At 35.3% G+C, this 12,788-nt stretch overlaps 1 long non-coding RNA gene across 1 annotated transcript in view; it reads left to right on the plus strand.

Moving 5' to 3' along the window:
* The first annotated feature begins 261 nt into the window (after positions 1-261).
* Positions 262-12,788, plus strand: part of LOC105880438 (uncharacterized) — a 50,706-nt gene continuing 38,179 nt past the window's right edge. Inside the window, exon 1 of the long non-coding RNA XR_012921777.1 lies at positions 262-416. This is a non-coding gene — a long non-coding RNA (uncharacterized LOC105880438). The remainder of the gene's footprint in view (positions 417-12,788) is intronic.

A 12,788-nucleotide genomic window follows, 5' to 3' on the forward strand; every position in this document is an offset into this window, starting at 1 on the left:
AGCATGCTATACTTCTTGTAGATCAATGGATTAAAGGAAAACTATCTGAACTCTTCTGTTAGATTTTTTTTTATTTTCATTGAGTCTCAGGGATTTCTCTATCTGGGACTTAGTTTGAGCTGTAGGCTCAATGCCAGCTGGAAGTAGGACTGATTTCTGTGAGCAGAGCCACAGCCCTCATAAGTTAGTATAGCATTACAGTGGTTTTCTGTTTCCCATTAGCTGTTTAAGAAGAAGCACTCAAATGTGATCAGAGTTTTGTAACATAAGTTCTGTATAACATTGGTAGCCCCAGGACCAGTAATAGGAAGATGGGAAGCACAATTAATGTTTTTTTTTTTTTTTCCAGAGACATGTATGTATACTTACTACCTGAATTTTTATTGGGCCAAGAAATCAGAAAATTCTTGCATGAGGTATGTGACATGAAGATATTTAAAGACTCAACAGGAGAAAGAACATCTATTTTGTTTATAGTTGGCCATTCTTGTTAAATTATAATGACAAAGTGAGATTATAATAATAATAGCTAACATTCATTGAGTGTTTATGATATGTCAGGCACTGTTCTAAATGAGTTTTATGTATTCTAGACTGTTTCTGGCAAATATTAATTTATCTTAGAGAAATTATTAAATTGACTCTCTTGAAAAGAAAATATTAAAAAATGTATCTGTTTTCTTTCATGACTATTTCTTTGGCTGTGCAGAAGCTTTGTAGTTTGATCACGTCCAATTTATTTATTTTTGTTGCTGCTGTGATTGCCTTTGGGGTCTTCTTCATAAATTCTTTGCCTAGGCCAATGTCTAGGAGAGTGTTTCTAACATTTTCCTCTAGAATTTTAATAGAATTCCTATTCTATTCTAATAGAATTCTAATACCTTAGGTTTAAGTCTGTTATCCAGTGTGAGTTGATTTTTGTGAGAGGTGAAAGGTGTGGGTCCTGCTTCAGCCTTCTACAAGTGGCTATCCAGTTTTCCCAGCACCATTTATTGAAATGGGATTCTTTTCCCCAGCATATGTTTTCATCTGCTTTGTCAAAAATTAGATGGCTATATGAGGATGGTTTTATACCAGGGTTCTCAGATCTGTTCCACTGGTCAATATTCCTATTTTTGTGCCAATACCATATTGATTTAATTACTACTGCTTTGTAGTATAGTTTCATATCTGGCATATTAATACCTCCCATTTTGTTTTTATTGCCTAGAATTGCTTTTGATATGCGGGGTCTTCTCTGGTTTCAAACGAAGCGTAAAATTATTTTTTCCATATCTGTGAAGAATGATGTTGGGATTTTAATAGGTATTGCATTGAATCTGTAGATCAGTTTGGGTAGCATAGACATCTTAATGATGTTGAGTCTGCCGCCCCACGAGCATGGTATGGATGGATTTCCATCTGTTTGCATCCTCTGCTGTTTCCTTCCTCAGTGTTTCATAGTTCTCTCTGTAGAGGTCATTTACCTCCTTGGTTAAGAATATTCCTAGGTACTTTATTTTCATTGTTGCTATTGTGAAGGGTATTGTCATGAGAGTAAACAGACAACCTATAGAATGGGAGAAAATTTTCGCATCGTACACATCTGATAAGGGGCTGATAACTAGAATCTACTTAGAACTCCCGAAAATCAGCAAGACAAAATCAAACAAAGCTATCAAAAAGTGGGCAAAGGACATGAACAGAAACTTTTCTAAAGAAGACAGAACAATGGCTAACAAACATATGAAAAAATGCTCAACATCTCTAATCATCAGGGAAATGCAAATCAAAACTACAATGAGATGTCACTTATTTCCAGTAAGAATGGCCTTTATCAAAATGTCCCAAAACAATAGATGTTGGTGTGGATGCAGAGAGATAGGAACACTCCTACACTGCTGGTGGGACTGCAAATTAGTTCAACCTTTATGGAAAGCAATATGGAGATACCTTAAAGTGATACAAGTGGATCTATCATTTGATCCAGCAATCCCATTACTGGGCGTCTACCCAAAAGAACAAAAGTCACTCTATGAAAAAGACACCTGCACTCGAATGTTTATAGCAGCACAATTCATAAATGCAAAGCTGTGGAAACAACTCAAGTGCCCATTAATTCATGAGTGGATTAATAAAATGTGGTATATGTATACCATGGAGTACTGTTCAGATCTAAGAAACAATGGTGATATAGCACATCTTGTATTTTCCTGGATAGAACTGGAACCCATACTTCTAAGTGAAGTATTCCAAGAATGAAAAAACATGCACCACATATACTCACCAGCAAACTGGTATTAACTGAGCAGCATCCAAGTGGACACATAGGAACTACATTAATTGGGTGTTAATCAGGTGGGAGGGGCGAGGGGGAGCAGGTATATACACACATAATGAGTGAGACTTCCACCGTCTGGGGGAAGGTCACGCTTGAAGCTCATACTTGTAGGGGGGAGGGGGGCAAGGGCATTATTTGAAACCTTAAAATTTGTACCGCCATGATATGCTGAAATAAAAAAAATTATCCTCAGTAATATGCATAGAAACTTTAAGATTATTGGCTTTCACTTAAACATAATCCTAAATGATCCTAAATTACTTGCTGTAGCTCATTAAAATCATTGGGCTCTTATAACGCTTTACTCTGTCATTATCCTATTATTCTCTGTCAATGAGGCTCATTTTCTTTGTGGTTTTTTTCACATTATATGAGAATTAAAGAATAATAGTCTCAAGAAAAAAATATTGTAATTAAAGAAATATGTTACTAATTTTATCATCAAGAAAAGTCTTACATGAGATTTAGAGATATTTTTTGATCCTTGATTCTATATGTATTTTATTATTTGAAAGATAAACACTTAAAATACGCTGATTCTGATATTTCTTAGGTGACTCTTCTAGAAGAATATGTAAACAGGTTTTGTTAAGTGAATTTTTAAAGCTGACATTGTTGTCTCATATGAAGAAAAGCAAAAATGACTGGGTTGTCAATATATCATATATTCTTTATCTTTTTTAATATTCTCATTTTTAAGAATTGCAACTCATTTTCTGGTGCTGAATTTTACATAGATTTTTCTCCTGAAATTAGTAAAAATTATACTTGTGTGGCATTTTTATAAGTATCTTTTTTTCCCTTTCTGTTTCACATAGCTATATAAACTTGCTTAGTTTTAACTAAGACATTTTTAATTTTAATTTCTTAATATTTATGTATATTTTTTATTTTATTTATTTATTTTTTATTTCAAAATATTAAGAGGGTAAAAATGTTTTTGTTACATGGCTTGAATCAGGGCTATGAATGTGCCCATCACCCAAATATTGTTCATCATACCTATTATACCTATTAGGTAGGCTTTTGCCCCTCCTCCTCCCCCTCCCTTCTCCCTCTCCCCACTGCTTGATTTCCAATGACTTTTACTTCCCTCTGTAAACTTGTGTGCCCATCAGTTATTTTAATTTATTAGAGAGTACACATGGTGTTTATTTTTCCATTCTTGAGATACTTTGCTTAGGATAATGGTCTTTAATTCCTTCAAAATTGCTGCAAAAGGCATTAATTCATCCTTTGTTATGGTTGAGTAGCATATGAAAAAATGCTCAACATCACTAATTGTCAGAGAAATGCAAATTAAAACCACAATGAGATATCACCTTATTCCTTTTAGAATGGCTTTTATTAAAAGTCCAAAAACAATAGATGCTGGCACAGATGCAGAGAGAAAGGAACGCTTATGCACTATTGGTGGGACTTAGAATTAGTACAACCTCTATGGAAAACAGAGATTGCTTAACTAAGACATTTTTAAAAAAAATATATTGGTTCCTGAGAGAGCTGGCCTTTAAAATAATGTTGAAATGACATATTAACCTTCTGATAATAACATTTTGTTTTAAATATGTGTAAAATTCTGAATGGGTGGTACAGATGAATACAGTGCTGTATTTCAAGTTCTCAGCACTGTTTGAGGGGCAGGGAAGGTCAGTGCCTATCTCCACTACCACTATCCCAGGCCAAGACAAAGAAGAGCTTTTCTTTCTGGGAAATTGTAACTTTTCATTCTAACTGGGTATATATAAGTGTGGATCCATATAGTGCCCTTGAGGGTCAGGTCTTCCAAAAAGATTTTATATTATCCTAAAATCCTGGTGGGCTCCCTCATTGTGTGGGTCAAATGCAGCAAAGATGGTTTGGGTAGCGACTTCCTAATTATGTTACAGTGCCTTAGGGAATTGGATATCATGGACCAGTGCTTCTCAAACTTTAACGTGGTCTATGTACATCACTGGGGGAAATTGTTAAAATGTAAATTCTGATTTAGTAAGTCTGGACAGGACCTGAGATTCTGCATTTCTTACAAGCTTCCAGGTGATGTCAATGATGTTACTCCAGTTTTCACACTTTGAGTAGTAAGGCCATGGAAAAGGGTAAGTGAGCTGGAAGAATTGCCTTTATTTGTCTCTTGTGTAATAAGGGCCATCTTTCTTGACTCTACATTTTCCATTGATTCTGTATTCATAACTTCCTTTAGGCCCTGGCAAGCGAGGCATCTGCCCTGACTGTAATCTCAGAACACTGCCTTTGGAGTGCTTGCTTTGAAATTTATTAAGAAGTCCCACTTTGATATCTGGCACCTACTCAAGCCTAGACTGGAATGTGCATGGGCTCAGTCCGTGTTCCACCCCTTTGGGCAGTCTCCTGCCCCACACCTGTGCCTTCATACATCAGTCAACGGATGCTGGGGTAGCTCTGGAACTTGCACCTAGGGCTCCAGGCCAGGCTGGTTCCAGGAAAGAGGACTAGCACATGGATTGCTCTCACTGGTCAGAGTAGAATTTCGTTTTCTTAATCTTGTGATGTGGGACTGGCAGAATGGTGCTGACACAGAGCTGATTTGGAGTGATTCCAAGTGTTTATATAGATAGGGTCCTGTAAAAATTTTTTCCTGAAGCTTGTCTGTCTTGATGAGTGATATGTGTTTTAGGTGTCTCAAGATAAAATGAATAGCCAACACATTTTACAATGTAATGGAACTAAACACTAAAAAATGGAATGGCAACAAGAGGTAACTCCCACCTTGGCAGCTGCTAGATATGATCTTAGGCTCTCAAGGAATTAATTGCTGGTCACCAGATGAGATAAGCAAGGTCATAAAACAAACCACAAGTATGGCAATCTTCAGGATTAATTATTCAGGTGGCACTTTCAATTTCGATACAATAGAGCCCAACTTCACATTTCTCCGGAGGTTTCAGCATTTCCTTAACTCCTTTTCTGTTGCATTGATACCACAATGTGTGCTCCATATGTGAAAGCAACGTAAAATCACAAGCTGCCTTTTCCCACCAGAAGTCTGTACTTACTATATTGAGCTGTATCTGTGATATCCGAAGGTAAAACTACATGAGTAATACAATCTGACGTGCTGACTCATAACTGGGTGCAAAACAAATACACTGCTCCGGAAAATGACGCCTCACAGAGCATCATTCTCAACCAACTAGTTATGCTACTAATATTATTTTGGAAATCTTTTCAGTTTTATTCTAACTTTAAACATTGTGCTTTCTTTTCCTCTTCTAGTCTAGCAGGACTGAGGACCAAAAGAAGGCAGTAATGTTTGGGATCACATTTAAAACACAGAAGCTGCTAGAAAACAAGCCATTTTTGTTGGGAGTTTCACACTTAAGGGAATATCACTAAAAACACCTTAGCCTAACAGTAGACCCACCTGGATTCTAGATCTATCTGTGTCATTTGTTCACTGAACAATCTGGGATGGGCAAGCCAAGCCAATTCTCTGGGCCTCACTTTCCTCATTTAAAATTGAACCTGCACTAAGTTATTGGAGAGCTCCTTTATGTTCCAAAATCAATGAGAAAAAAGTACTTCAGATAATCATTTGCTTTTTCACAGCCCATGCAGACTGTGGCCCCAAAGAAACATGGAGCCAGGTTTGGGTGGCCAATTAATAAAGCAGTTCTGCTAGACCTTCTACCAGTTATCTTTACTTTTGAGGACACTGAATCTGGATTTCAAGTGAACTTGGTTAGATTTAGATACTGCTCAAAAAGTTGGAAAATTAGGTCATTAGACATTTGTAGTCTGTGATTCACCCACCACATTTTGTTCCTAGGTACTTTTTCAGAGATCAAAGAAGACCTCTGAGATTTTTGTTATCTTTCATCTCTATTACTCTCACCCCACTTCAAGTCACTCTCATCACCCTGGACTTCTGGGATAGCTTCCCACTGTTCTCAGTTTGTACTCTTGCTCTCCTCCTCCTTAGAATTCATTCTCCAGACAGTGACCAGAGTGGTGCTACTATATCTTCTCTTTGCCTTCTCTGGAGGTAATTGATAGCCTTCTCCAGATGTAGTCAATATTCTTCTTCCTCCATTTCTGTATCGCAGGGTGCCAACTGTGACTGACTGCATCATACGGGCTCACTTACCTTCTGTCTTCTATTGAGTTTGGTCAACTGGAGAGGCACTGGTAGGAGATCAACGGGTGGGAGGAAGAAGAGGTTGTATTACTAACCAGCCAGGCTCCCTCTCTTACAGGGCACTGATTAGCAGGGACAGGGAGCCTCTACCAAAGGCCTAGTTCTCATGGTGTGGCCCTCTCCTTCACCTACAGCTATAGCTATAGTTATAGTTCCTTCCAGGTTCTGAGAACTCTTCCTTTTCCTTGCCCATTCAAGCCTAAGGGCAGTAATGCTGCCTCAATGTTGCTAGCCCAGTATATTTTAAACTCCCTTATTTTTCCCTTAACTTCCTATTTATTTTTTAAGTAGTCTCTTAAAAATTTCCTTTAAATTAATCTGAGTAAGTCATCTACTTTCTACCAACTCCTGTACTAGTATAAGAGAGAAAGAGACAGAGAGAGAAAATTCACATACCATAGAAATCACCATTTTGATTTGTATGAGTCAGTGATTTTTGGCACATTCCCAAAGTTGTGAAACCAACACTATTTAATTCCAGAACATTCTTGTCACCTTAAAAAGAAATCCTGTATCCAATAGTGGACACTCTTTGTTTCCTTTTACCCCTACTCTCTGGCAACCTCTATTCTGGATACTTCATATGAGTGGAGTCACACAATATGTGTCCTTTTTTCTTATATTTTCATTAAGAAAAATATTTCAAGGTTCATCCGTGTTGTAGCACGTACCAGTACTTAATTCCTTTCTATGGCTTCCTGATATTCCATTGTATGGATATATGGCATTTTGTTTATCCATTCATCAGTTGATGGGAATTTATGTTGTTTCTACTTTTTAGCTATTACGAATAATGCTGCTATGAAATTCATGTACATGTTTTTATGTGAACATTTGTTTTCAATTCTCTTGAGTATATACCTGGGAGTAGAATTGCTGGATCATATGATAACTCTTTGTTTAATTTTTTGAGGAGTTGGCAAACTGTTTTCCACAGTGGCTGAATCATTTTACATTCCACCAGCATTGCATGAGTGTTATAATTTCTCCACATCCTTGTTACCACTTGTTAATTTATGGTGTTTTTTGTTTGTTTGTTTGTTTTATTTTACTCATCCTAGTGGATAGCCAGGGAGGTTTTGATTTATATTTCTTTAATGACTAATGAGGTTGAGCATGGTTTCATTTACTTGTTAAGCCATTTGTATAACTTCTTGGGAGAAATGTCTATTCGAAACTTTTACCTATTCTTTAATTTGGTTATTTGGCTTTTTATTGTTTAGTTGTAAGAATTATCTCCTTATTGTTGAACTGCAAATACTTTCTTCCATTCTGTGGATAGTTTTCTTACTTACTTGATGGTGTTTTTTGACCATCAAGAAAGTAATTTTTAAATTTTGATGAGGTTTCATTTATCTACTTTTTCTTTTGTTGCTTGTTCTTTTGGTGTCATATTTAAGAAACTGTTGCCTAATCCAAGATCATGAAGATTAACAACTATATTTTCTTCTAAGAGTTTTATGGTTTTAACTCTTAAATTTAGGACCTTCATTCATTTTGAGGTAACTTTTGTATGTGCTATGAAGTAGTGGTAAATTTCATTATTTTATATGTATGTAAACAATTGTTCTAGAAAACACTTTGTTGAAAAGACTGCTCCTTCCTCATTGAATGGTCATGGCATCCTTGCAGAAAATCAAATGACCAGATATATGAGTTTATTTTTGTACTTTCAATACTATTCTATTGATCTATATGTCTATCTTTGTGGCAGCACCATATTGTCTTGATTACTGAAGGTTTATGGTAGGTTTTGACATGGAGAATTATGAATCCTCCAGATCTGTTTTCATAGAGATTGTTTTGACCATTCTGGGTCCCTTAAAATTCCATATGAATTTTAAGATCAGCTTGTCTATTTCTGTAAAAAAGGGCAATTAGAATTTTGATAGGGATTATATTAAATCTATAGATCAATTTAGGGAGTATTGCTCCCAGTGTGTGAAGATATTAAATCTTCCAATGTATGAATACAGGATTGTATTGCTATTTATTTAAGTATTCAATTTCAAGACTGTTTTGTAGTTTTCACTATAAAAGCCTTGTTCTTCTTTGGTTAAATTTTTCTAGGTAGTTTACTCTTTTTATGCTATTGTAAATGTAATTATTTTCTTAATTTTATTTTCATATTGTTCATTGCTATATATAGAAATACAATTTATCTTTTTATATGCTGATTCTGTATCCTGCAACCTTGTTGAATTTGCTTCTGTATAATGCCATTTTAAATGAAAATATACTGAACCTTTAATGTAAAATATGAAATTATTCAGAGTAATGAGCTAGATTTAGATATATTTTTCCAGAGAATGCACATTTAATATTTCTAATATGTTAAAAGAGACTACGAAAGCCATCAATAGTCAATTTGGATAAAAGATTTATTCAGCACTATTATATGAACTTTATGTATGTACAATTTTATTCTTATCACAATATTATTAGGTAGGTACTGTGATTATCCCCGTTTTTCAGATGAGGAAATTGGGGCACAGAGAATTTAAGTAACTGGAACAAGGTAACATGGCTGGGAAGTGGTGGAACCAGGATTTGAAGCCTGACATGATTCGAACATCCATGCTTTTATCCATTGTGCCGTATAGCCTCTTGAAATGGTGTGGACAAAGTTCTGCAGAGAAACTTCCACAGTGGTTTAAGTACAGTTAAAATTTCTCAGGACTTTCATTGTCTTTTCTCAATTACAAAGAACACCAAAACATCTGATTGCCCTGAGTGTTTCAAACATACACTGAAGAGAGGGAAACATTCTCTCCCCCAAATTAGTGTCATATGCCTGGTTTTTCACATTTTAAAAAATCCTTGTATTTTAATACAATTTAGATAACAGAAAAATTATGAAGATGGCACAGAGAGTTTCTCTCTTCTTGCTTTTGTGGTTTCTGATAATTCTACTGTAATTCTCATCCTTGTTCCTCTTGCTAAGGTGTGGTTCTTTTCTTCCAAGATTTTCTATTTGTCTTCGGTTTCTGTAGTTTGAATATGACATGCTTAGTTGCAGACTTCTTGGTACTTATTCTACTTGGTGTGCTCATGCTTACTAGATCTATGGGTGGGTATTTGTCATTAATTTTGGAAAATTCTTAGCCATTATTACTTCAGATATTTCTTCTGCTTCATTCTCTCGTTCTCCTTCTGGTATCAAAATATACACATATGATGACTTTCGAAATTGTTCCACAATTCTTTTTTTCTTTGCATTTTCAGTTTGGGAAGTTTCTATTGACTTATCTTCAAGCTCACTGATTCTTTTTCTTGCCATGTGTGGTCTACTGATGAGTACATCAAGGGCATTCTTCATTTATCTTTTTTTGCAGATTCATTAAGCTATAACTAACAAATAAAATTGTATACATTTAATATGTAAGACATGATATTTTGATATATGTATACATTATGAAATGATTACCACAATCAAGCATATCTATCACCTCAAAAAAAATAGGTAACTATGTGAGGTGGTGGTAACATATAATCCATCACCTCACATAGTTACCTATTTTTTTTTTTTTTTGGTAGAACATTTAAGATCTCCTCTCTTAGCAAATTTCAAGTATGCAATATAATATTATTAATTATAGTTACCATGTTGTGTATTAGATTTCTGGAACTTATTCATCCTCCATAATGGAAACTTTGTACTCTTTGACGAACATCTATTTCCTCCATCCTCTGGCAATGACCATTCCAATCTCTGCTTCTCTGAGTTTGACTTTTTTAAGATTCCACTTATAAGTGAGATCATGAGGTTTTTTTGTGTGTATGTGTGTGTGTGTGCCTGGCTTATTTCACTGAGTATAAAGTCCTTCAGGTTCATTCAGATTGTTGCGAATGACAAAATTTCCTTCTTTTTTAAGGATGAATAATATTGTGTATAAGCACCACATTTTCTGTATCCATTCACCTATTGATAAACACTTAGGTTAATTCCTTATCTTGGCTATGTGAATAATGTTGTAATGAATATGGGAGTGCAGATATCTTTTTTTGAGATACTGATTTTATTTCTTTAAATATATACCCAAAGTGGGATTTCTGGATCATATGGCAGTTCTATTTTTAATTTCTTCGATGAACTTTCATACTGTTTTCCATGATGGATATACCAATTTACATTCCCACTAAGATAGTACAATGGTTTCCTTTTCTCCACATCCTTGCTAACACTAGTTATGTTTTGTCTTTTTCACAGTAGCCATTCTAACAGGTGTGAGGTGATACCCCATTGTAGTGATATCTCATTTGCCCTGCCCTGATGATTTGTAATATTGAGTATTATCTTCATATATTTTGCCCAGTGGAAAGTCTTCTTTTGAAAAATGTTTATCACATTGACTGCCACACTATAATTTTTTTTTTCCTTTGGGCCAGGCTGTTTTATTGTGAAAATAGAATGAAAACTTTGAAAACCAAACATCCTTTCTAATTTAGTGAAGCAATTATTTTTTATTATTTTCTACTCTGATACTTGCTTTGTCTTTCAGACTATGTGTTCTCTTGTCTTTTAGTCTGCCTTGTAATTCTTTGTTGAAAACCAGATATAATATATTGAGATATTGGGTATCAGATATATTGACAAATAGGCATATATGCTAATCTGGCTAAGACTTGGTTTGTGTTTATGTTTGTAGTAGTTGTATGTTCCAGAAGCTACAGGTTTCTCTGATGTCCTTGTTTCTTCTTCTCTGTTGACTCTGGACTTCCCTAAGTGTTCCTCCTCAGAGAGAGTGGAAATGTTATAGATCTTTTAGCTATAATCTGCTGTTGTTATGCTGGAGATCTGTTGATGTGGTAAGGAATGCAGGAGGGGAAGAATTCTGTGATCTTGAAATTAAATCTAAGTCTTTTAGTGTGCCTGTGTTTTATAGAGCTGTGACCTTCATAAGTATTTTGTCAGTGGCATAGATTTTGCCTTGGTCCCCCCGTCCACTTCCCTGGCTGTAGCATTCTTGGAGCTCTAACTCTGGTTTCCCCATGAGAGATCTTTCTTGGATCTTCACTGTGAGAATCTGGTATGGTTCCTGGAGGTAAAATCCACAAAGTGTGAGCCCCCTCCCAAGTCTGTAGCCCCTAGGAGTTTCTTACTCTCATGCTAATCCACTCATCTACCAGCAATGTGTCAAAATTACCAATTAAGTGTTCCTACCATGTTATGGCTCCTGAGGCTTCCGCTCCAAGTAAGCAGATTTTACCTGAAATATTGTGGCTGTCTGCATTTGCCTGTCTCTCCAGATTTCTGAGTAGCAATTTACCCTGCAACTTTCATTCTCTAATGGGTCAAGAAAAATCGTTGTTTTTGTAGGATGTTCAGCTTTTTCTTATTGTAAGAACATAAATAATGACTTCCAGACTTTTCATGTGTCTGAGTTGAGAGTGGAAGTTACTCATGTGTATTTGAATCCTGAAATATACAATAATGGTAAATCTTAAAAAAGTAACTGAAGCATGGGACATGAAATAAAATGAGGAAACATTAATATTTTCTGGCTTAAATATGAAAGTTCATTTAGTAATTTGATCTGTGGATGTAAGTGCAAATGAAAGTAACAAACTAGATGAAGATTTATTCAATCTGCAAAAATTAAGATAAATCATACTTCTGATTTGGATAATCAATGAAATTCCCCATTTTACTTCCCATGCATATAAGACATTGCTTTGATGTCCATTTGACATGAGAAAGAGATTTTTCAAAGGAAGTAGCATAAAATTCAGTAATTCATAGTTTGTCATGGGATTGTTTTTGTGTAGATATTATTATTTCATATGTAAAATCGTCTTCAAAAGACCACAATGATTCCAGTTTCACTAAGAAGTCACATGTTGTTGCAAACTTTATGTTCACACAGTGGCTGCCTTTTAGTACATCAGACCTTAGTGAACATCATTAGATCAAATGACTGTAAAAGGTCCTAAGTGGAATGATTTTGATCTGCTCTTCGCATTTCCCACTAGATTTTTGTCCACATTACATAATCACTGTACATTTGGCACAGTATGTTGCCTTTGAAAAAGCTTCAAGATTAAGGAAGCATGAAGACAGAATTGCCCATAAAATCAAAAAGGAGCACTAGAAATACATATGCTGCAAAAACTAAAACCTGCCTTCCTCCTTCAATGTAATCTAAAAGCTCATGCTGAGCTAAAGCTTAATGATTAAGGACTCAACTTAGATAAACATTAAAGGCTATTTCACACTGTTTGTCTTCTGGTTTGCCTTGGTATCAGTATTAAAAAATCTATTTAATTAAAGAATCTTAGAATTCTTACCCCTGT

Source organism: Microcebus murinus, chromosome 11 (genome assembly GCF_040939455.1).
Source record: "Microcebus murinus isolate Inina chromosome 11, M.murinus_Inina_mat1.0, whole genome shotgun sequence".
Classification (NCBI taxonomy): Eukaryota; Metazoa; Chordata; class Mammalia; order Primates; family Cheirogaleidae; genus Microcebus; species Microcebus murinus.